This window comes from Trichechus manatus, unplaced genomic scaffold (assembly GCF_000243295.1).
Source record: "Trichechus manatus latirostris isolate Lorelei unplaced genomic scaffold, TriManLat1.0 scaffold00003, whole genome shotgun sequence".
NCBI lineage: Eukaryota > Metazoa > Chordata > Mammalia > Sirenia > Trichechidae > Trichechus > Trichechus manatus.
This window is the reverse complement of record NW_004443939.1, coordinates 25,161,938-25,188,563: the sequence shown is the minus strand read 5'-3', so window position 1 is coordinate 25,188,563 and position 26,626 is coordinate 25,161,938. Positions and strand designations below refer to the sequence as shown.

Below are 26,626 nucleotides of genomic sequence, written 5' to 3'. Positions count from 1 at the left end.
TCCAGTCTCAGTCAGACCATTAAGTCTGGTCTTTTTACTAGAATTTGAGTTCTGCACCCCACCTTTCTCCTGCTCCATCAGGGACTCTCTGTTGTATTTCCTGTCAGGGAGGTCATTGACGGTAGCTGGGCACCATCTAGTTCTTCTGGTCTCAGGCTGATGAAGTCTCTGGTTTATGTCCCCCTTTCTGTCTCTTGGGCTAATACTTTCCTTGTGTCTTTGGTGTTCTTCATTCTCCTTTACTCCAGGTTGTTAGGACCAATTGATGCATCTTAGATGGCCACTTGCAAGCTTTTAAGACCCCAGACGCCACTCACCAAAGAAGGATGCCGAACATTTTCTTAATAACCTTTGTTATGCCAATTGACCTAGATGTCCCCTGAAAGCATGGTCCCCAGACCCCGACCCCTGCTACTCTGTCCCTCGGTGAAAGTTCATTTAAAGTTCTTGTTCAGTATCATAGCAACACACAAGCCTCCACTGACAGATGAGCAGTGACTGCACATGAGGTGCATTACCCAGGAATTGAACCCTGGTCTCCCGTATGAAGGCAAGGATTCCACCACTGAACCCACATGTGGTTGCTGTGAGTTGGAATCAACTCAATGGCAACTGGTAACTGTATATTCAGTTGGTGTTTCATTAATGTTTACTGATTGCATGAATCCAAGTAAGGAAAATGTAGCAGTGCTCTCTACAGATTTCCTCAATATCATCTACATTACTGTAGCTTTAGTTGGCTGCAAAAATGGGTTTAGCAGCAGCTGGATAGAAATAAGAGTGGGTGGATGAGAGGGCATAAGCAGTTTTAGAGATGGTATACTTCTCTAAAAATACTCGCTTCAACTTACAGCAATAACCAAATGCATTACATGCTCCTAAATCCTAAAGAGCTCCTGAAGCATATAAAGAGAAATTGAAAACATAAAGCATAGCTTTTCAGAGTCCCAAGACCTTTTAAACAAACCTCCTTTTTTGTTTTTATATATTAGGTTTAATTTTAAGCCATTCATATTAAGGAGAGTTAAGAGCCTCCTGAAACAGCTTAGTTTAGTTTTGACAGTAACTGTTTTGCAAAGCCTCCTTACTACAAAATTCCTTCAGGACTTTCTTTTCTCATTAGCTGTCACAGGAAGACCAGCGAAATATGATATTTCACGCTCTCCCTTGAACATTTCCCTTATCTTGACCAACAGTTTAGGCAAAGAGTCTTCATGTTACTATGGAAAACCCTCAGACATCTCCAAAGACAACCTTTCACTATCCACTTCAACTTTCAAGAAAGATATGTAGCAGTAAGCAAAAAAAAAAACAACTCATTGCCATCAAGTCAATTCCGACTTATAGTGACCCTATAGGACAGAGCAGAATTCCCCCATAGGGTTTCCAAAGCTGTAATCTTTACAGAAGTAGACTGCCACATCTTTCTCCCATGGAGCGGCTAGTGGGTTCAAACTACTGACCTTTCGGTTAGCAGCTGAGTGCTTAGCCACTGCACCACTAGGGCTCCTAGCAAGAAGCAACTGAGGGCTTATTCCACAAGAAAAAAAAAAGTCAACATTTAGTTCTTTATGCCACCATTTTTTGATTTTCAAGTTAATATTTATTGAGCATGGTGTCACAGATGCAAAAAGAGCAAAGCTGCCCCTTGTCTTTAAGAACGTTCACATTCTATTTGCTCAGAAAGACATTTCCTCAAATAGCTATTCAACTCGATAATCTAAGTGAGAAGTATAAGAGCCCAGAGGCGAGAAGGAGCTGCTCTGCAAAGAGGTGGGCATAGCAGGGAGGGTTCTTGGAGGAGGGACCGCTTCTGAGCCTCAGGAAGCACCAGATTTGGTCCGGTCGAGAGGTGTGGTATAGGTGAGATCAGGATGGGAATTACAGACAGAAGGAAGAGCATTCACGAGCATAAAAGCTTAAAGAAGTTTAAAATATTGTTTTGCTGGAGGACAGCATGCTGAATTATGTAAAAGGAGAAGTGAGGGGGAAGAGACAAAAAAAAAAAAATATTTTGTCCTACCTCATAAAAGAAAGGCAGAGGTTATAGCTGTGAGTTTCATATAAGGATAAGGAGGAGAAATGCAGTAGGTCTACAGGAATTAACTTCACTTAAATGATTTACTGGAAACCCTGGTGGTGTAGTGGTTAAGAGCTGCAGCTGCTAACCAAGAGGTCTGCAGTTCAAATCCACCAGGCACTCCTTAGAAACTCTGTGGGGCAGTTCTACTCTGTCCTATAGGGTCACTATGAGTTAGAATCCACTTGACGGTGACGGGCTTAAATGATTTACTAGAGAGTCAAAATATATTGTTTGACAGGCTCATTTAAAGACTCCAGGATTATTTAGGGAGGAACTGTAAGGTCTTTCTAAGTGGACCACCACACCAAACCAAACCAGTTGCTGTTGAGTCAATTGCAACTCATAGTGACCCCATGTGTGTCACAGTAGAACTGTGTTCCAAAGGGTTTTCAATGGCCGTGACCTTTTGGAAGTAGATCACCAGGACTTTCTTTTGAGGCGCCTCTGGGTGGGTTTGAACTGCCAACCCTTTGGTTAGTAGCTGAGCACTTAACTATTTGCACCACCCAGGGACTCCAAGTCACCAATATTTGAAAAATTAGAGAATATCAAAGTTTGGTTCGAAAAATTTAGACGATATATAATTTTAGATAAAAACAAGCTTGGATTAAGCCTTTGTCACATCTAGAATGTTCAGGTCTCTTAATTTTGACATTTATTTTTTAAATAAATACTTACTGAGAAATTATTATATACCAAGTGTTGTTGTTGTTGTTGGGTGCCATTGAGTCGATTTTCAACTCATAGCAACCCCATGTGACAGAGTAGAACTGTCCTATGGGTTTTTTAGGTTGTAATCTTTACAGGAGAAGATCTCTAGGTCTTTCTCCCGCAGAGCTGCTAGGTGGATTCAAGCTGCCAACCTTTTGATAAGTAGCTAAGCGCTTAACCATTGCCCCAACAGGGTTCTTTATATAGCAAGTAGGTTCTTAGAATTGATTTTAAGAAATTGAGGAAATACAAAACTGCAAAAAATTTCATGTGAAACTAAATAATCAATATTATTAATGTGAATGTAGAATTATACGTATTTTCTAAGTGATAAGTAATTTCCAAAAGCAAAAATAAGTGACTTTTCATTAGACACTAAGAGTAACCCAAGGGATGATATATTTATCAGAGAACAAACTCACCTTGGAAATCAGAAAAGCACATATGACTGTGAGAGCAATCAGATAACAGAACAGTTTACTGAACAGGGTGATGACAGTCAGTGACAGGGCTGTTCAAACTGAGAATACTGTGTTTTTAGAGGAAAGATTATGAACTGGTATCTTGAGAGAACTGAGGAAGCTGGATCTAAGAAATTATCTTACAAGGACACAATCTTTCTATTAGGTGAGGAACTCTTTTTCTCATTCAGACTTAATTTTATAAAATATGTTTGCTTTGAGGATGTGAAGACTCAAGGAGGAAAATTAAACAAAAGAATAAAGAAGAAGCTTTTGCCTATGCTGTGATATTGCACACTCAATTGGTTAACTGTAACCTGTAACCCATTGCCATCAAGTCCGTTCCAATGTGTAGTGACTTTATAGGACAGAGTAGAGCTGCCCCATAGGGTTTCCAGGGAGTGGCTGGTGGATTCAAACTGCTGACCTTTTGGTTAGCAGCTGAGCTCTTAACCACTATGCCACCAGTGCTCCCTCAATTGGTTATGGGTACACGAAGTTGCACAGGTTACAGATAACACATTTTTAGAACCGTGTGTTGACAATAGTTAGTAGGGCTGCCGTGCACACAGCAAAGCTCATTTGCTGCCAGGAACATCTGGTCAAAGCAAGAGTCCTCTTTCCAACATGCCACCTGGATTGGGGATTAGGGATAAAACTCTCAGAATAATATATGTCAAGGTTCACTTTCTAAAAATGATACCATAATCAGTAGTCGTTTCAGTTTTCAAACTAGGGACAATCAAGAAAAAAAAAATTCCCAAATATGTTACATATCTTCTTAGACAAAAATAAGTTTTCATTGTTTATAAAGTCTCTGCATCTCAGTTCCCTTATCTGTAGAGAGGGGGAGTAATCTTTTTCCTCATGAAGTTTCTGTAAAGATTAAACGAAATAATATTTAAAAAAAATTGGCACAGTGCCTGGTACAAAGTCAAGGATTTATTAAATGTGATTATATATATAACAGCAATATATATATAACAGCAATATATCTAATTTATTTTTGGTTAAGAGCTCATTTCCAATATTTAATACAATGGCCGATGCACCACAAACAGATAAAACATAGAAACATTAATCTTGATTTATTAAAGTTACATAGCCCTCATTAAATTAAAATATCATGACTCGGGATACCTCAATAATAACACTGGTTAATTTGTTGTAAAAGAAAGCAACGTTCCTTTAAGCTTAAATTCACAACCCAGTGCCTTAATGACTAGTAGTTTCCCAAATGTGATATTCTGATGGACTTCTGGGTCCTTTAGGAATCACTGCCATCCTCAGTCAGCTGCCCTTTAATCTATTTTAGAGCTTGGTCTCATTTGGTTATTAGCAGTCAGGGTTTAAGTGAGTTTAGAAGATTGCATATTGCCGAAGAGAAAATTTATACATTTTGCAGTCAAATGCTTTGACGCAAAAGAGCTCAGATGGCAAATTTCACTCAAAGGAGTTTTAAAAACAAAGAAAGTGATTTTGGTTTTTATTCTATATGAGAAGTTTTAGAAAAGGCTGAAGGATAAAGCAATAGATCCGTTGTTCAGTGATATTTTATATGATTTGTAGCTATTTAACCATCAGCTGAAAATAATTTATCAACACAACCAAGAACACATGAAAACTAAAATTATTTTGAAGCTACACTGAAATACTGAGCTGAATTCTATGGAAACTACTTCTTCAGGGAGGAAAAAAAAACACTAATTTTAGAGGAATTATAGTTAAGTCTTTTTAGCTTTGACCAAATAACATTATTCAGGGCGGGTATTACCAGGGTCTCAGCACATGAACTTCACATTTTTATTCAATTATTTACCCAGCATTCAGGACATTCATTATCTGCGATCTATCATTCAAACATGAGAATGTCAACCCTCTAAAACTTCCTTTTAACCTCTGTTCTAGCAACTGAATAAGAACGTTCCTTATTCATGAGAGAAAATAATGGATTTCTATCACTTATTTGCCACATGCATATATTTACTTCACAAATTTGTCTTTTACAATAAGTATAAATTTATCTATTTAACAACTTGTTTTCTCCACATATAAATTAGTAATAATAACTTATAATTCCTTGCATTTAATATATATTATCTAATTGCTTTTACATTCAGTCTTGATATTTTCAATCAATTCCTTGCTACATATTTGTTAATATCCCTAACCTATATATATATTTAATATCCAATACATGAATTATTAACTCAACTTTACAGATAAGAAAATTGAGATGTTGAGAAACTAAGTGACTAAGAGTATTAAATATGAATTACCAAAAACAAAATGGCAGTAAAAAGTCAGCTTCTAATAACAGCTCATAAATTGCAGTGAATTCAATACAAGGACAATTTGGTTCACATGACAATTAAAAATTGGTTTAATATAACTTTTTAACTTTAGCCTCTCCCTCTACAGTATTGTGTAAATAGCTACAACCTTTTCTAGAATGCTTTCTTGCAATCCTGCTTTGCATTTGTTAACATGCCTGCCTTCCTCACTACATGAAGCTCTTTAAGGAGATTTTCACTTCTTACTCATTGCTGCAGGGTATCTAGCACATAGTAGATATTCAATACATACTTGTTGCATGAATAATTGAAATGCTGATTTGTCATATTGTATCTGAGCTAGATCCCATAGGATAGCTTACATTTAGTGAACAGCCTGACAAACCAACACGCTTAGAACCTGACAGTTTATAGTCATGAAATACCAGGTCTCTGTTCACATGTACACAATGAGTGACAACAATTTTGTAGGCACATGTGAAAATGGGCCTGCTCTCCGGCCAAAGTTTATTACTTATGCCTCTGATTCCTGTCACTCCAGAAAGACGCTAACCCGCACTAATGAATATAGTAGTTGGAAGGAAATCTGGGACTTGAATTTTATCCAGGGCCTTAGCACCTTAGTTTTGGGTGACCTGCCACTGTTTGCTTTTTGAGGTTGTTACCTGTGAAGAGTGAGCAGATAGTGACATTCATCATGCAACTTAAATGAGCACACAGTAATCAATAAGAGCAACCAATAAGAATGCTAAAATAAACAAATAAATGGATAGATAAAAACCTCTGCAATCATAGTGTGATGCCAGCATAATGAATAAGCCTCATCACACAGGTCACTCCTATCTGCTATCATCTGCAGCTTTTGGAAATAATTGTCATATTGGACTACAGGTCCTAGATTTCATGAGGTAGTCAGTGCTGTTTCCTTGCATTTCTCCCATCTGTGAACAACTGGCAGCAAGGGCCTCACCTTGGGGGATCACAGAAGTGACCCATGACTTGCAGCTTTGTAGGCTCCTGCTTACCATCACATCACTTTCACAATCCCCATGGACTGCTGTCCATCTCGGGTCAGCCAGCCACTGTAGTTACGCTTGGTGGTAGAGACAGACAAGGAAAAGAAAGTTTGATGGAGGGCTAGAAGCAAGACCCAAAGCCAGATAATCAAGATTTTTTCCTTTGCCAAAATGGAAATAATTTGGTTTTTTCCTAACTATAAATATTTGTACACATGCACAAAAAATTTCAGAAAATACAGAATACTATAACAAAGAAACTAGAAATACTATCCTTTCAGACTTTAAAACACACTATACACCCACACTGGAGCCCAGGTGGCATAGTGGTTAAGAGCTTGTCTGCTAACCAAAAGGCTGGCAGTTCAAATCCACCAGCCCCTCCTTGGAAACCCTATGGAGCAGTTCTACTCTGTCCTATAGGGTTGCTATGAGTCAGAATCACCTCGATGGTAATGGGTTTTGTTTGGTTTTTCGGCATAAACCCACATTACAAAACACAACAGAAAGGAAGACCGGGTATAAGAATGAGGATACAATCTTTCTTTTTCTCTCTTACAATATTATAAAAGAAAAAAATAAAACTTAAGGAAAAATTAAATGAAACAAGAACAAAATCTAACAAGAAGGATAAGCATTACTGGAAATCAAGAATATACACAGGAGAGAGGAAGCTTTCAAAAGGAGGAAGAAAAGAGAGTGATCAAATCAGCCCGTCTCCAAAAAAAAGAAAGGATGGCATTGAAAGCATAAGTGACAGAGGAAGAGCTCTGTCAAAGAACAAAGGAAGACAGGAAGCAGAGTGAGCTGCTATGGAAGGAGAGAGGGCAGAAAAGAGCACTAGCAAGAGACAGAAGACAATAGGGAGGGCAAAACGTCACAGCCAGGAGAAGAGAAGCAACATAATAAGAGGAAAACTCCCCACATATTTCACTCTCGAAGGCCAGCTGGAGAAGCTGTGAACTGCCCGATTTCTTTCTTCTATTTTCTTTAAACACTAAAAACATTTTCAGCTGCTACAAATGAATGAAAAAGATTTCCAGTTATATTCAATATCTGTAACTCAGAAAGATAGATCACTCAGCATTGTAAAAGTTAAATAAATAAAAAAAAAATCGACGAAGGCAACTTAGCTACACATTGCAGCCAGAATTTTTTTCAGGGTACAAAATAAAACATTTAAAAAGGGAATCAGCTTCTTATCCTATTCCCATGTACTAGTTCATTGGCAGCTCTCTCCACATAGATGAGAACCTAGGGTGCAAGAGATTTCTAGGAAAAGCTGATTAGATAGAAAATTGTGTGTATGTTTGTGTGTGTGTGAGAAAGAGAGAGACAGAGGCAGAAAGAAGTAGACAGAGAGGCAAAGGAAGACAGATGGGTCACATCTGTGATAGATTTGCCTCTGTGAAATGAAGAGCTACAAAACATCAGGCAGATTTGTCTTGTACTTTATTATTTACCAAAACACAATTTTCATTTTATTTGGATCGATCTAGCTCTGATGTGAAGAGAAAAAAAAAACATATCATCAAACTTTGATGCTGGCACTCTCACCCGTTTTAGAGTGGAGGAGATAAAGCCTTTACACTGGGGTAGGTGACTTGCCCAAGCTTAGCTAGTTAGTGACAGAGTTGAGGCCAGAATACTCAGTGATCCTGTCACCTGCTTCTGCTTCTAGGTTTCACTAAGTAGTGTCAGCTACAGGTGCGCCAATACCCGCTCTTAGCAGAAACAAAGCAAGTTAAGGAAGGCCCGTTCTAAGAGTGGGAAATTGAAACAGTTGCCCTCGCAGAAGGAAGGGGTTGCCAGAGCTGTGATGCTGATCCCAGCTTGACTGTCCTCTCCCATAAAGTCTCAGCGAAAATGACACTTCCCCAAGAGGTTTCTGAATTCAGGGCAGAGGGGATTGTGCTTGATTCTAACAAGAGAGTTTATAAGACTTCTATAAGAAAGCAGCTCAGAAAACGTTACTTCTAAGTATGAAATCAACTCCAGGCAGATTCCAGTAGCTGCAAGCGGACTTTGGAGTTTTGTCACGAAGTATGTACAAAATTGTACATTCTCATCAACAAATATTTGTTAAAGACCTAATATACATCAGGTCTCTGGATAGAGAGATGTCAGACAGCCTTGAGGGGCTTCCAATCTTGCCAATCGTGTTGGCCAGTCAGCACCACACATAGATGATAAGAAACAGCACAACTAGCTGGTACAAAGTTCAAGATTTAGTGCAGAAAAAATAAATGCTTGCAGAGTTCATAGGGGGGAGAGATAAATGGGGCTGTTAGAGACAACTGCATGAAAAGAGTTGACTCTTGAGCCGTGTCTTAAAAGATTTATGACAAGAGTAGAAAAGGAAGGGCATTGTATCTGGGGAAACAGGGTGATTCTGAGCTGTGGAAAGCTCAGAATGTGTATTAAGGGATAATGAGCAGATTCATTTGATCAGGTTAGTTGTCCTTGAGTTGATTCCAACTCATGGTGATCCTATGTATGTCAGAATACAACTGTGCTCTACAGGGTTTTCAAAGGCTGATTTTTCTGCAGTAGATTGCCAGGCCTTTCTTCTGGTGCCTCTGGGGAGACTCAAACCTTCAACCTTTCAGTTAGCAGCTGAACGCATTAACCATTTTCACCACTCAGGGACTCCTTTGTAGGGACTAGTTGGTAATAAACTATGAGAGAGGGTAGGGCAACATTCTCAGAAGAATGACAGAGAAAAGATACTGTCAGCAGAGGGAAGCCATCAAAGTTTTTGGGTAGGTGAATGAAATGCAGAAGTGGTTAGGAAGATTAATCCAGTAGAAGCAAAAAAAAAAAAAAAAAATGTAGATTAGAAGGCAAAAGATAAAGAACAGAGAGAATAGCTGGAGAAGAATGGTCTAGACAGGAGGTAATAAACAGAAATAAAATATGTAATCAAGGGATATTATGAAGCAAGAGATAATGATTTGGTAACTCAGTCAGGCTTTGGGTGGAAAGAAGATAAGCTAAGTTTTAGATTAAGTTTCATGTAGAAAATGTCTAAAGCCAACCAAGCATAAGAGAGCAATGTCTAGAAGTGAGATCAGAGATGGAGATAACATCTAGAAATGCTGGTGGACATCACGGGGGTGAATGATTCCTTTCAGGGAGGGAATTCTTCAACTGTGCTGAACATATAAAGGGAACAGAAGAAAAAGTAAGACCAATTGCATGGCTTCTTGGAAGGAGAGTAGCAACTAAATGATTTGCCAGCTTCTACCTGGACTTCCTTGGACAATCTCTACTTCCTGGCACTTCTTAATAACCCAGGACTGATAACAGTGGCCAACAGTCATTCCACTGTCTGGAAAGAAGCCCACAGTCCATCACTGTGAAAGTGAAACCTGAGCAGTTGGAAACCCTGGTGACTTGGTCAATGCCTTCCAAAGCTCACGATTCTTAAAACTCCATTCGAGAGAACATGTGGATCACTCGTACAGGGCTGCTGTGTTCTTCTCAATAGGATACAAGTAATGGTCTTTTCTTTTTTTTTTAAATTGTGGTTAAAAATATACACAACAAAACGTTCACCAATTCAACAATTTCTACATGTATAATTCAGTGACATTGGTTACATTCATGTTGTGCAGATTTATCGCTATCCTTTTTCAAATTATTCTACCACTATTAACATAAACTCAATGCCTCCTAAGCAAAAACTCCCTCTTTTCCCCTCCCTCTCTTCCCTGGTAACCACTAATAATCTTTGGTTTCTATATATTTGTTTATTTCATATAAGTGAGATCATACAGTATTTGTTCTTTTGTGACTGACTTAGCATAATGTTTTCAAAGTTCATCTATGGCGTAGCATGTATCAGGAGTTCATTTCTCTTTACGGCTGATAAATATTCCATTATATGTATATACAACTGAAAAACAAAAGTCTGAATGATTACCTAAATATACAATAAAATGTCACTGGAGGAAAAGTGACACTAGCTTCAAATTGTTCTGTTGATATTATTATATGGATGTAAAATAATTCATAATAATAGCTAATATTTACTAAGGTTTATGCTGTGCCAGGCCCTGGTTATGAAATCTATAAATATTATTTATTTCTAACAAATACCTATTAAGATGATAGTATCACTTTCATCCTCATTTTACAGTCAAGAAAACTGAAGCATAGAGGGTTAACACTTGGCCTAGATCACGCAGATATGATGCTGTAGACAATCTTGTACTATAACCTATGGCAAGGAACCAAAGTCTGCTTCCAAACATTATTATAACCCAAAGCAGGGTGAACCTTCTATAACTGGAGAACATAGCACAGAAAGTTTATTGTTAAACACAAAACATAGATGAGCAAATACACATACACGTATTCAAGGGAGGGGAAGAGCAAATGGGTATTATAACTATATCAAAGACCCAGGCCAATTTTCTTACAAAGCTGCCCTTTTGTAAGAACTCTAGTTCATTTAACAAAAAGGCATTAAGTTATGGTTTTTCATAGGACTGATGGTAACATTTCAAAACTCATAATAGAGATGGAGCTCAGTTTCACTAATGTCTCCACATACACTATTTTGAACAAAATATAGCCCATTTACAAGAAGTGCAGAAATGCTGTTAACTTAATTAGACATAATTGTGACACTTTCATTAACGATTAACATTATGCAAAGATAAACTAATGGATAATGAATTCTTTCACTGTCACATAATTGTAATTTTAATGATTGCATTATGACCGTTATAATACAGTACATATTTTTAATTTTCCCATTACTGGGCAGTTATTTATAAGATTTTCTACTACAATCTATCCATAGAGACCAAGTTATTAACACCTCCATTTTATTATAATGATGACCGCAGTGCTGAAATCAATATGATGGTCACAGGGAGAATTGCAAAGCAACATAGAAAGAACAACAAAACTACAAACACGAAGTCAATTCATTCAACACATGCCTGAGGAAATTTCAAGATAGAGGAAAAAATAATATATTAATATTCCTATGAGAAATTATAGCATACAAGGTTTCTATAAGCATTATTTTCCTTCCTTTTTTCTGGCCTTTAATCTCTCCAACTCTTTCCTAGACTGTTTCCATGGTATGAAATATTTAATAATCCATTCTTTGAAAAATATCTTAAGCCGTTTTCACCATTCAGAGAATTAAATTAACAGCCCACAGTGTCATTTCTGGGAAATTTTTTGAATTGTTTAATTTCAGGGTTGTATGTGAAGAAATGAAATTCTGGTGAACTTTTTGATTCATTCCCAAAGATGATGAAGAGTGGAGGAAATTGATTAGAATAAAGGCAAAGAGCAATGAGACTGGACAGTGATTATGGCGACAAGAGGCTAGGTGTAGATTCTGCAAACTAATAACAATAATGATAGCAATAATAATAATGGTAACATCTAGTGGGGTTTTGCTTTTAACCACTACCTCTGAGAACCAGCAGACCTCCTTGCTGTTATTTATGTGAAGGCTGACGCAATTTGTTAGACACACTGGTCTCGGGTCTTAAGAGAGATGCCCATAGGTACCCAAAGAGATTTCAGAATGTGGCCTACTAAACACCTGGCCTTGGCTAGCTGTAATCCTTGGCCCTGATATCCTGTGTAGAGGCATGATAGTACCCTGCAGGGTTTCCCAATAGTGCTATGAAGCCATGTCTGTCTCCCTCAACTACATTGGGGCTGTCCCAGTTGTAATTGAATCCCTGGCAACTTGTATTCTACAATATTTGTGGAAGAAATTAATAATCTAGTTAGATTTAAACACAACCTTTCAAAGATGCTCATAGGTTGCATTATCTAACTTGATGGTAAAACTAAACAGATTTTAATGGCCCAGTGTCCCTCCCTGAAAAAAGCTGTGGTGTAGCCTTGAGAAAGTCACTAAATCTGCCTTGATTTTAGGTTTCCTCACTCATGAAATGAGTGTGTTCAGCTCATGTGGTAGTTTCCTCCCTGAGATTTCCAGACACCTAAGGCGGCCATAAGTTAATCAATAGAGATTCTTGAGCTATGTACCAAATTTCAAACAGTCACACAAAATCCATTTATTTACCCAATAAAAATCTCTGTTGAAACATCTACTTTCTTGGTTTTGAGCTAGAACTATATCACCTCAATGTGGTTCCCTGGGTTATCAGAAACTCTGAGGGCTTTAAATACATGTTGGATTTGTGAAAATAGAGAAGTGAATTAAATAATACTTAACAAATATAGGAAACCCTGGTGACATAGTCGTTAAGAGTCCAGCTACCAACCAAAAGGTCAGCAGTTCGAATCTACCAGGTGCTTCTTGGAAACCCTAAGTGGTAGTTCTACTTTGCCTTAACGGGTTGCTATGAGTCGGAATGGACTCTAGGGCAACAGTTTTTTTTTGTTTTTGTTTTTGTTTTTTAACAAATGTAGGCTTTTAGTTTGTTTCGTCAATCACACAGTTCAAAGCATAAAGCTCACGGGGAAAAAAATAGTACAAAGAAATATTGGTGGGAAAAATGTGCCACAGTGGGATAGAGATTTCTATATTCTGGTCCTTCGCTAAGAGTTCTAGACTATCTTAGGGTTCTCTAGAGAAACAAAACCAGTAAGATATATATGGATACAGGTAGAGATGATATAGATATATATATAGAGAGATTTATTTTGAAGAATTGGCTCATACTGTGGGGCTGGGAAGTCCAAATCTGTAGGTCAGGTGACAGGCTAGAAATTCTGGCAGTCTTATGACCCAGAAGAGGTGGGTCAGGCAGTAGCAGGAGAGAAGAATTCTGGCAAGATGTCTATCATTTGATTGGATGAAGCCTACCCACTTTATGGAAGGTAATCTGATTTACTTAAGGCCGAATGATTTAATCACATGTAAATACTTCATAACAGCGTCTAGACTGTTTGACCAAACAACTGGGCACCATAGACTAGTCAAGTTGACACATAAAATTAACCATCACATTGACCAAAGGTGCTTCTTAATTAATGAACTAATAATCCTAGACAGCCTGACACCATCCACTCAATAATTGGGTATTGAGGGTCACTTATGTGGCAAGCACAAAACAAGGAAGTGCAGAGACAGCACTGGGTAAAACACAGTCCTGCTCTCATGGTGCTTACAATCTAATGAGGGAAAATGGACAAGAGCAAACACATGATATGTCAGGTCGTGGATAAGTGAGATAAAGAAAAATAAAGCTTGGTAAGCTGGACATGGTGGGTGGGGTGGGTTTGGTGGTATTGTCGAGGAATGACTCTCTGATAAGGTAACATTTGGATGAAGACCTACAGGAATTGAGGTTGAAAAGTCATGCAAATATCTAGAGAACTCTGGATATATCGAGTTATAGAACAAATGCTTTTCAAAATAGGAAGATGATTCACCTCCTATATTATTGTCTCAGGCTGGGTTCTCCAGAGAAGCAAAACCAGTAAAGCATATAAACATATATATAGAGAGAGATTTATATCAAGGAAACAGCTCATGCAATTGTAGAGGCTAAAACGTCCCAAGTCCGTGGATCAGGGTAGAGGCCTCTTCCAATTCACGGAGCCGCAGAAGCTGGTAAACCCAAGATCAGCAGGTCAGAGAGGGGCTCCCACTCACCGGCTGTGAAGGTCGACAAATTCCAAGATCAACAGGTAAGCTGCTAGCTCAAGTCCCAAGAACCGGAGGTGAGACAACAAGAGGCAGCTGCTGAGTCTGGAACAAGCGAAAAACCTCGGCAAGGCAAGCAGGCAGAAAGTAACCAGTTGAAGGCAGAGAGATGAAAACTAAGAGGGTGGTGAGCTGCCATAGGCCCCGCCTCCGCCCATACCACGCAGATTCCATCATGGGGGTGATCACATATCAAATTTCAACAGGGAAGTGATCACAACATTATGCAACTGCTCAAACACTGAGAATAATGGCCTAGCCAAGTTGACAAAGAATATTAACCATCACAATTATCATAAGCTTTACTTAAGCTAACATATTTAGGAGCTCATGTTCTGGGCAGACTCCAGACTTACAGAAAAAGCACATGGTTTTGATTTCTTATCAGGCCTTGTGAGGGATACATGTGAAATCTCTAGCTCACTGATTGTCTGACAATGAAGTAAAGCCTGGACTTTGGCACAGTAATTATTTTTGCTACTTCAAGAACACATCTTGGTCTGCTGCACATCCCTGTGGTCAACATATTTTTAGTTCACTCTGAGATTTGTTCAGCATTGGCAGGATTTCTTGTTGCTTTTTTTCCTACCTAGTAACATTCTGATGAGCATTATTCATAAATATGAAAAATAAGGAAATGAGACCGGATGCAAAGAACCTGCCACCACATGCCACAACTTCTGATGAGTTACCAGTAAAATTAGAAAATGTGTTTCAAATACTGGTGGATTGCCAACATCTAGGGCAATGTCTGACACCTAGTTAGCACTCAGGGAATATGTGCTCAAAGAATGAATGAAATGTTTGCAAAAGACTGGGATAAAGCTACACTTTTGTACTGCCTGTTTCAAAAAAAAAACAAAACAAACAAAAACCAAACAACAAAAAACTCTGCCTAAATAGAATAGCTTGGTGTGAGTGTATGTGGGTGGGTATGTGTGGGTATACATTAGTAAACAGGATGTTTTCTCTCTCATAAGAAAGCATAGCAGCTGCTTGCTAAGCTCCTAATAGTAGAAGCTGCAAATTTTACATCCTTGAAAAATCCCTATTTGCACAAACCCTATATAGAAGGCAGACGTTAGAAGTGGAAATGGTATCTGATCACCAAATCTCACTTGTGCTAGAACTTCCGTCTATGATTTGTGATTTTTGGAAATGAAGATGTGCTGACAACAAAATTAACTTCTCCAAATAACTGAGAATTGCCTACTCTCATCATCCCTCTCACTATAATTTACATGACTTGACGAAATTGGACTGTTATTTTCATCGGGGTGATCTGCAAAATCAAAAAATGATGTGTATTTTGGGAATGCCTAATTAACTCTCCTTAGTTCCACCAAGGTTTCAGCTCTTAATATGAGCATTGCAAATATTATAGAGGTGTTCATTTAGCTTTATATCATCTAGCTGTAGTAACCACAAAGAGACATTCAAAGGACTTGAAAGAAAAATCTCTTTAGAAATCATGTAATGATAAGGATTCAAATCATCAAATGGTGAATCTCTGGGATAAAATCAGATATATATTTATTAGCCAAAACTTGTCTTACATCAAATAGTAAGAATACTTTTATAGTTGAAGCCAATATTAATAATCAAAACAGCAGAATTACAGACATATACACACAGAGGCCATCCCTATGCATAGTTTTATCACAAACATCAACTAATATTGATCAAGCTGTCTGTCACAAAAGTTTGCTCTAACACATAATCAGTATCTGAAGTGAGAGTCACATTTCGTAGACAATTGCCAGCACCTTGTGTCATACTTGTAAATAATGGGCTACTTCTATTGAGCACCATCTGCTTAATATAGAAAAAATATTCTTCTTAATTAAGGAATTCTTCCTCTTATTTAATATTTATTGAACATCCAAAATGTGCTTGGCAGCAAAAATACCAGAAACATGCTCTCTGCCCACCAAGAAGCCACCTGCTAAGGAGATACGATGAACCAGTTATTCAGTCATGTCTGTTTTTAACATATTTTATGTATCTCTTTCCAGGTGATAGAGTTGCAAATGGTCCACTGTCTGGAAGGGTCTTCTGTCCTAATTAAGGTGGGATGGTGAGCTATCAGAGGAGTTATGAATGAAGTAAAGATAAAGAGGAGACAAATGGCAAATTAATTTCAGTCACCATTAAGCATAAGGGAAATTTATGCCTCTAATAGAAGAAAATTTAACAGACTCCTAAATAAACCCAACTGTATTTCTTATGTACTGACAGATTAGTACTATAGAAACATATCAAGAACATAGAATTTGTAGTGGAAGAGAAACATTGAAATAGCAACCATTCTTTGTTTTGCATTTACCTTCAGAATTCCTTTGTCTCCACAATGTCCCTGCAGGACACTGAATTCATCACAAGGATATTAACATTTTCATTAATAAATTTAACGGTCAAAGATCTACTATCAACTAGAAGAATTAAGACAGACTGACAAATACTAGTTACTCTCATAAGCTTGAAGTTACTTTAGAAAAATAAGTTACTCTAAATGGAGTCTCTGGGTGGTGCAAATGGGTTAACATGCTCGGCTGCTAACCAAAAGGTTGGAGGTTTGAATCCACCCTGAAGTGCCTTTGAAGAAAGGTCTGCTGATCTAATTTGGAAAAATCAGCCATTGAAAACCCCATGGAGCACAGTTCTACTCTGACACACATGGTGTCGCCATGAGTTGGAACTGACTTAACAAACACAACAAAACGTGTAGTATATACAGTCGGTATTCAATAAGTAGCTGCTGATCGCTTAATTGGATAAGCAAATCAATCTCCATTTTTTAAAACGAGGTGCTATTTCATCACCCATCAGTGGAAGGAAGACATGTATCTCATAAATCTTATATTTTAATTTAAAAAAAGACAGATTGACAACCTCTCCCAGAAACCCCCAGCTACATCCTCTTGTCTCTCTCCAATCAACAAAAGTTCAAGAGACTTTCACATGTTCAGTATTATAACTGTATAGAGAAGCATTCTGGGGGAGAATAAATGACTTACTCACATCAAGAGATTGTTACATATCTGTAATATTGTCTTTGCATGAATTATCTAGTAATAACTTTAATTCTCCTTTTAGTGAAAAATATAAATAAAAAGAAAATGTACTTTTGCTGCAATAACTGAATATCTGAGGTAAGACTGTTATTTTTCTCAGGTCTTGAATTTTGATCAGTTCTCCACTTGCCATAGTTTACATGTTTCTGGAAAACTTTCCCCTTCCGCTTTGCTAATGTCTCACTGACTGTTTCAGGTTTCTTTTGTTTTGTTTTCTTTTTTTTTCAGTATTTTTCATTAAATCATATGCTTGCTTCTTTGTATCTTCTTCATAAGGAAAATACACAATAAAAGAAAAAGAATGCTACAACTTCGGACATATGTTACTTTACTGTTCTCAGGTTTCATTACTTCACATAAATCAGCAATTCCAACTCCTAGAGCTAGAAGCTCCCAAAGAAGAGCCCCAGTTATACATTTGTAAATGGTGAGTCAGAGAATGAAACACCAGTGTCTTGACATTATGGATATACTTCCTAGATAACCACCTCACCCAGATAATTCAGGCAAAAGAGAAATTACATCTTAATGGAGGTAATGCTGTGATGATGGCAGTTGTCATACAGTGCCAATTTGAACTTTAAGTGGATATAATTTGAAAGAAATACACGACAGAGGGATAATGACTAGCTCATACATTGTCAGGGTAATAAATACCTAAAGAGCAAAATTGTAAACCAAATAGTAGGTTGAACATACACCCAAATGTTGATTCTTAACTCAGAAGTCAGAGAACAGAATGATTTGTCTCTGTCTCCAATGATAAAGCATCCCTTTCTCATGAGCTAATGAGCAGCACCATCTGGCCTGATTGCAGAAGAGCAAGCTCTTAAAAAAGGGGCGGGGGGGGGAAGCTGCAGTTGAATTTTCACAGGAAGTTAAAAAAAATTCCTCACCATTAAAAATATCGTAATAAAAATAGTTTTAAATGTTCACACAACATGACACCAATAATATAAAGATTACGGGACCAAATGTTTTTGAAATAATTGGATAGGCTTCCTGATATCTTAGAATCTTTCTCTACCACAGTGGTTCTCAAAAGTGTGGTCTCCGGACCAACAGCAACAGCAAAACCTGGCAATTTGTTAGAAATGCAAATTCTTGGGCCCTACCCAAGACCTAGGAGTCCCTGGGTGGTGCAAACGGTTAATGTACTTGAGTGCTAACCAAAAGGCTGAAGGTTCAAGTCTACCCAGAGGCACCTTGGAAGAAAAGCCTGGTGATCTACTTCTGAAAAATCAGCCATTGAAAACCCTGTGAAGGACAGTTCTACTTTGACACACAGCATCACTATGAGTTGAAACTGACTTTATGCAAGTGGTAACCCAGTAACTGGTAAACTCAAGACCTACTGGGTTGGAAACTCTGGGAATGGAACTCCTTATTCTGTGGTTTAGCTAGCCCCCCAAGTGATTCTGATTTAGGCTTAATTTTGGGCATCTCCACCAAATCGAGTAAGAGGCAGGGATTTTTTTGTTGTTGTTTCTATAGGATACCAAAGAGATTAGCTAGTTTGTTCAATTCTGTTTAAACAACTAGTCCACGCACTGAGGAGTAAAAATCAGTCAGACAAGTTTCTTGCATGGAATGATGATCTCTTTGAATAAGAAAACAGTCATCCTAGTACCTTGTGTAGCACAACAGCAGAACACACTGCCTTAAACTATTAGTTGTACTGTTTCTGAATGTATGTATTTTCTTCTTTTTAAGCTATTTTGGTTGACATTCTAATGCAAATGTTATAAGTTTGTCTGGAACCTTAATTTATTTAATGGCTTTTCTAGGTCATTCATTCAGCAAATATTAATTGAGTACTGACTACATGCCATGCACTGTTCTAGGTGCTTGGGGTATATCAGTGAAGAAAACAGACAATGATTTCCGCCCTTAAGGAACTTATATTCTAGTGGAAGGAGAGAGACAAAAAAACAATACACCTTCTCCTCACTTACAGACTGTCTCATTATCCTACATCTCACATTTATGACAACAGTAAAAAATCAACTGAGTATTTTGTGCATTAACGATGTACATCTGGCAGTAATGAACCCCAAGGTGTGAAGCAAGAGTAATGCTGGTTGTGATGGTTAAGGTTATGTATTATCTTGGCTGGGCCATGATTCCCAGTGGTTTGGCAGTTATGTACTGTAATTTGGCAATTATGTAATGCTAAAGTCATCTTCCATTTTGTGATCTGATATGGCCATCCTCCATTTTCGCATAATGCCAATTTTGCATAATGACCTGGTCTTTGGAACCTCACCACATCAATAAGTGAGGAGAGGGTGTAAAGATAATAAAAAAGTGTATTATGTAGAATGTTTGAAAGTAAATAATGCTATGAAAAAAAGAAAAGTAGAATAAGATAAGGAAAATTGAGAATGCTAGGTATGTGTATTAGTTTCTTGGGGCTGCTGTAACAAAGTACACAAACCGGGTGGCTTAAAACAGAAAAGAAATTTATTGTCTCGAAGTTCTGGAGGCTAGAATTCAAAATTAAGAGTGTCAGCAGAACAATGCTCTCTCTGAAAGTTCTAGGGGAAGATCCTTTCTTGTCTCTCCCAGCTTCTGATAACCGCATATCTTCCTTGGCTTGCAGCTGCAGCATAACTCCCATCATTTTCCCTCTGTCTTTCCTCTATGTCTCCTTCTCTTTTATAAGTAAACCACTCAGATTGGATTAGGTCCCACTCTAATGTTAACTGACCTCAGGTTAACTGATAACCAGGGCTTCGAACTGGTCCATCCCTCTGATTCGAACCCCTGCTGAGAATTTGCATTTCTATCCCAGATATACTGAATCAGAATCTACACTTTAATAAAATATCCAGGTGATTCTTATGTATATACTTATGTATATATAAGAATCAGCTGGGGATCTATAATAATCTCTTGGGGAGCTTGTTAAAATGTAGATTTTGAGTCAGTATATCTGGGGGTAGAAATGCAAATTATCAGCAGGGGTTCAAACTGGAACGAACCTGTTCGAAGTCCTACTGATAACATCTTCAAAGATCCTATATCCAAGCAAAGTAAACTTTACAGGTTTTGGGGTGAGGGGCAATTCAACATATCTTCTTGGAGGCCACAATTCAATACATAACAATATATAAGGTGGGGATTTCAATTTTAAGCACAGTGCCATGGTAGACTTTTTGAGTGGGTGACAAATGAGCAAAGGATTGAAGCACATGACAGAATGGCTCATGCAATATACAAGGGGTAAGGGTGTTCTAGCAGAGAGCTAGAGTAAATGCCCAAAGGAGTAAGAATGTCTTGTGTGTTGAGGTTCAGCAAGGAAGTCTGTGTAGCTAGAGCAGTGTAAGTATGGGGGAAGTTAAACAAAGGAGAGAAAACAGAGGGACAAGAGAGGGCCAGGTGACCTGTAAATCATTGCAAGTCATGGTAAAAACTTTTGCTTTTACTCTAAGGGAAATGGGAGCAGGGTTTTGAGCTCCCCATTATCTGAAATATGTCAAAATGGTTTTATTAATTTTTCTAGAAATCTGTGTACAAATTCATCAACCATTTATGCAGTGAGTTGAAAGACACTGCTACCATTTTTTTTCATTGATTTATATTCATCATAAAGTTATCTAAAAGTGTTTTCACTAAGACAATTTACTTTCTTTGTTATCAGAGAAGAGTTTTCTGAGAGACAAGTAAAAGTTGAGTAATGAAGCTCAGATCATTTTATTGAGTTTGCAGTTCTGCTTTACTTGGGTCTTTTGTTTTCCACCTTCTGGGGTGGTGGTTGTATTTGCCTCCTAAGGCACATGAGTTAATCTTGGACTTGGGTGCTAGGATTTGTTTTTTCACCAGGCAATTGATAGCTAACAGAATTGTGAGTGAAGTCTTGGAAACTGCTTTGCCACTAAAGTGAAGCTAAAATGGAAACCTCTATTTGAGAAATCGTTCTCTCGACTTATTAAAAACCCAATGCCCAGTCACCCAAACCCTAGAGAACGTAATAGATTTGCCAACCTTTAGATAGAACAAGGGTGGTCTCTATGAGTGAAAATGTGGAAAATTTTCTATCAAAATCCTAAATTAGGTAGAACTTGCCTCGTTTGGCATTACTGTGACTCCTATATACTGAAGAAAAGTGTTTTGAAATTCACAAGCATTTCAACAAATAGCAAAGAGATTTTTTAACTCAGAAAACTATTTGGTATTATTTAACTCATTTTTTTCATCCATCCATCAATCAAATATTTACTGAATACCTGTTAGATCAAGTATTACATCAGATGCTTGAGGAAACAAATATATAAGACTTGGTATTCCCACAAAGAGCTTATGGACTACTTGGAGAGATTAGAAATGAATAGCAATAATGCATGGTACAGAGTGATGATTTCTATTAAAATAAATGCAAAGTGCTATGTGTTTTTGGAGGAGGAATATGAGTTCTAATTAGGAATATTAAAAAGGCTTCATGAAAGAGTTAACTGTTGATTTTGTCATGAAGAATGGGTTGCATTTTTATGTGTGGTGATGGAGGAAGTGCATTCAAGGCAGAGGGAATAATCTCAAAGGCACAGAGGCAGGATTAGATTAATAGTTACCTTTGTGTAAGGCAGTGAAGGCTCAAACTAAAGTAGTGGTAGTGGCAATGATAGGAGAAAAAAGAAAAGGATTCATCGCTGAGGTCAATTCAATAAAACCTGAAACATATATGGGCTATTTAGCTGCAAGAAGCAGAGTGAGATAGCACATTTGTTTGGCATTTTGGTGACATGCCCCTCCTATGTTAGGTATGAAAATAAAGTGGAGACAGGCACTTTATAAACACAATAAAGTCAGAGAAATAATTCCCTTGCTGACAGGTGATATTCTTAAGGAATTCTTGGCCCCATGCTTAATTGGATCAGGCAAGGGCAGGTCACAAAATTGGGATCCAACTACAAGCAGATTACCACAGTTATTAGGGAAATAATTATTCTTAATTTATGCACTTCTCTAGCTCAGGGAACAATGAAATGTTTTCTTGTACCCTCATTCAAAATAACCTAGAATAGGGTTATTCAAAGTGTTGTCTGTAGACTAATAGCATTAGTCTGCTCTGGGAGCTTGTAGGAAAAAAATACAAGGAGGGAAGTCCATTTAAAAGGTCAATAATACCACATCTTACAAGAAGTCTCTTATTTTTGTTTCCAAGAAACAAGAATTCAATTCAACAAACCTTAGCAGAACTCCTACAATATCCCATACACTATGTAAGATATTTTGAAATAGTTGTCCATGCATTGAAAAACCTAACAGTAAAATAAACATAATACAGAATGAAAAGTCTCATAAAACATGGGCCTCTCCAGTCAATTGGCTTAACATTGTTCTTAGAGTTTCTGTTCTACATCCTAGTTCAGGGGTCTTAAAAGCTTGTGAGCAGCCACCTAAGATACAATTGATCTCTATTCACCTGGAGCAACAGAGGAAGAAGGAGATCCAGGAATCAGAGAAGGAAATGGACTGTAGGTGTAATTGCCCGCTTGTACTACTACTTCCTTTGCCATGAGACCAGAAGACATGGATGGTGCCACACTACCATTACTGAATGTTTCCATCAAGGACCCAATAGTTGGATCTTGGTCAAAAAGGAGAAAAAATGTGGAACATAAATTCAAATTCTTAATGGAAACTAGATTTTCTGGACACATTGAATCTATTGACTGGAAACAACTTTTAAAACTTGAACTGAAACTACCCATGAAGTCATTTTTAAACTAAACAACAATTCAGATAATTTAATAAATAATATTCACCTTGAGTATTGCACTCTTCTGAAGAATTATCTAGAGGCAGGAGTTAAGATGGCAGAATAGTCAGATGCACTATATCATCCCTCTACAACAAAGACTCAAGAAACCAAGTGAAACAGATGCAGATAATTATCCTGGAACACATAACATCAAAAAGGAAGGGTAAAGAATTGAATCGAACACTGACTGGAAGAAAAAATTGAATGAACACAGCTAAAGAGGAGTGAAATGGAGTGGAGGGGCTCTGCCAACCATCTCAGCTCAACGTGGTCATCTTGAAACAAAGCAAGCAGTGACCCCAGGTGAGGATCATAGGAAGGCAACTTCACAGTATGCACATAAGAGACAGAGAAACCATATAAACACACCTGGAGAGAAGCAAGCGGAGTGGATCATGATCTGAATCTAAGGAAGGAAAACACATAAAGGTAGGTGAGAGTTCCAGGGATCCTACTGTCCACAGAACAGGGAGGGAGCCAAGATCCAAAGTCAGGTATACTCACAAGCGGTGGTCCCTGACCTCTGGGGTGGGTGATGCACACAAAGTAGTGGCACAGATGGCTTCACTGGAGATTTCTACCAAATTTTCAGAGAAGAGCTTACATCAGTATACCAGTACTACTCCAACTATTTCAGAACACAGAAAAGGAAGGGATCCAAAGTCAGGTATACTTTCAAATTCATTCTGTGAATCCAGCATAACCCTGATACCAAAACCAGTCAAAGACACCACAAAAAAAGAAAATTACAGACCAATATCTCTCATGAATATAGATACAGAAATTCTCAACAAAATTCTAGCCAATAGAATTCAGCAACGTATCAAAAAAATAATACACCACGATCAGGTAGGATTCATACTAGGTATGCAAGGATGGTTCAACATTAATCAATCAATGTAAATAAAAGGCAAGGAAAGAACCACATGATCATCTCAACTGATGCAGAAAAGGCATTCGACAATGTCCAACACCCATTCCTGATAAGAACTCTCAATAAAATAGGTATAGAAGGCAAATTCCTCAACATAATAAAGGGTATCTATGGAAAAACAACAGCTGACATCATTCTAAATGGAGAGAGGCTGAAAATATTCTCCTTGAGAACAGGAATGAGACAAGGATGTCCTTTATCACCACTCCTATTTAACATTGTGCTGGAAGTCCTAGCTACAGCAATAAGGCAAGAAAAAGAAATAAAGGGTATCCAAGTTGGTAATAAAGAAGCAAACTGTCTCTATTTGCAGTTGATATGATATTATATATGGAAAACACAAAAGACTCCATGAAAAAACTATTGGAACTAATAGAAAGATTCAGCAGAGTAGCAGGATACAAGATAAACACACAAAAATCAGTTGGATTCCTATACACCAACAAAGAGAATGATGAAAAGGAAATCAGGAAAGCAATACTACTTATAATAGCCCCTAAAAAAATAAGATACTTACTAATAAATCTAACCAGGGATGTAAAGACCTATACAAAGAAAACTACAAAACACTACTGCAAGAAACCAAAAGACATCTACATAAGTGGAAAAACATACCATGCTCATGGATAGGTAGACTCAGCATTGTGAAAATGACAATTTTACCCAAAGCAGTCTACAAATACAATGAAATCCTGATCCAAATACCAACAACATTCTTTAAAGAGATGGAAAAAATAATCATTAACTTTATATTGAAAGGGAAGAGGCCCTGGATAAGTAAAGCATTACTGAGGAAGAAGAATAAAGTAGGAGGACTCACAGGGCCTCACCTCAGAACCTACTATACAGCTATGGTAGTCAAAACAGCCTGGTATTGGTACAACGACAATACATTGACCAATGGAACAGAATTGAGAACCCAGATGTAAATCCATCCACATACAGTCACCTGATCTTCGACAAGGACCCAAAGTCCATCAAATGGGGAAAAGACAGTCTTTTTAACAAATGGTGCTGGTAAAACTGGATGTCCATCTGCAAAAAAATGAACAAGACCCATACCTCACACCATACACAAAAACTAATTCAAAATGGATCAAAGACCTAAATATAAACCAAAAACTATAAAGATCATAGAAGAAAAAATAGGATTAATACTAGAGACCTTAATATACAGCATTAACAGGATACAAACCATAACTAACAACATGCAAACTCCAGAAGATAAGCTAGATAACTGGGATCTTCTAAAAACTAAATACTTACGCTCATCAAAAGACTTCACCAAAAGAGTAAAAACAGAACCTACAGACTGGGAAAAAAAATTTGGCGGTTATAAATCCGACAAAGGTCTAATCTTTAAAATCTACAGGAAAATCCAATACCTCTACAACAAAAAGACAATCTGATTAAAAAATGAGCAAAGGAAATGAACAGACACTTCACCAAAGAAGACATTCAAGCAGTTAGCAGACTCATGAGGAAATGTTCATGATCACTAGCCATTAGAAAAATGCACATTAAAACCACAATGAGATACCATCTCAACCCAGCATTACTGGCACGAATCAAAAAAACAGAAAATAATAAATGCTGAAGAGGCTGCAGGTAGATTGGAGCTCTTATGCACTGCTTCTGGGAATGCAAAATGGTACAACCATTTTGGAAAATGATATGGCACTTCCTTAGAAGGCTAGAAATAGAAATACCATATGATCCAGCAATCCCACTCCTAGGAATATATCCTAGAGAAATAAGAGCCATCACACGAATAGACATATACCCACTCATGTTCATTGCAGCATTGTTCATAATAGCAAAAAGATGGAAACAACCTAGATGCCCATCAACTGATGAATGGATAAACAAACTACGGTACATACATACAATGAGGTGCTACGCAAGGATAAAGAACAATGATGAATCTGCGAAGCATCTCACAACATGGATGAATCTGAGGGCATTATGCTGAGTGAAATAAGTCAATCACAAAAGGACAAATGTTGTATGAAACCACTACTATAAAAACTCATGAAAAGGTTTACACACAAAAAGGAACAATCTTCGATGGTTGCGAGGGACAGGAGGGGTGGGGAGGGAAAAACACTGAATAGACAATAGATAAATAGTAACTTTGGTGAAGGGTAAGACAGTACATAATACTGGGGAAGCCAGCACAGCTTGTTCAGGGTAAGGTCATGGAAGCTCCACGGACAAATCCAAACCCCCTGAGGGACCGAATTACTGGGCTGAGGGCTGTGGGGACTAAGGTCTCCGGGAACAACTAGCTCAGTTGGCATAACATAGTTTATAAAGAAAAGGTTCTACATTCTACTTTGGTGAGTAGCATCTGGGGTCTTAAAAGCCTGTGAACGGCCATCTAAGGTACTCCACCGGTCTCACCCCTTTGGGAGCAAGGGAAAACAAAGAAAACTAAAGATATAAGGGAAAGATTAGTCCAAAGGACTAACAGACCACAACTACCACGGCCTCCACCAGCCTGAATCCAGCACAACTAGATGGTGTCCAGCTACCACCACTGACTGCTCTGACAGGGATCACAATAGAGGGTACCAGACAGAGCTGGAGAAAAATGTAGAACAAAATTCTAACTCAAAAAAAGACCAGACTTACT

The 26,626-nt window shown here is 37.8% G+C and overlaps 1 protein-coding gene across 2 annotated transcripts in view; it reads right to left on the bottom strand.

The window, feature by feature from the left end:
- Window positions 1–26,626, bottom strand: part of ST6GALNAC3 (ST6 N-acetylgalactosaminide alpha-2,6-sialyltransferase 3) — a 667,044-nt gene that overhangs the window by 231,636 nt on the left and 408,782 nt on the right. The window lies entirely within an intron of this gene.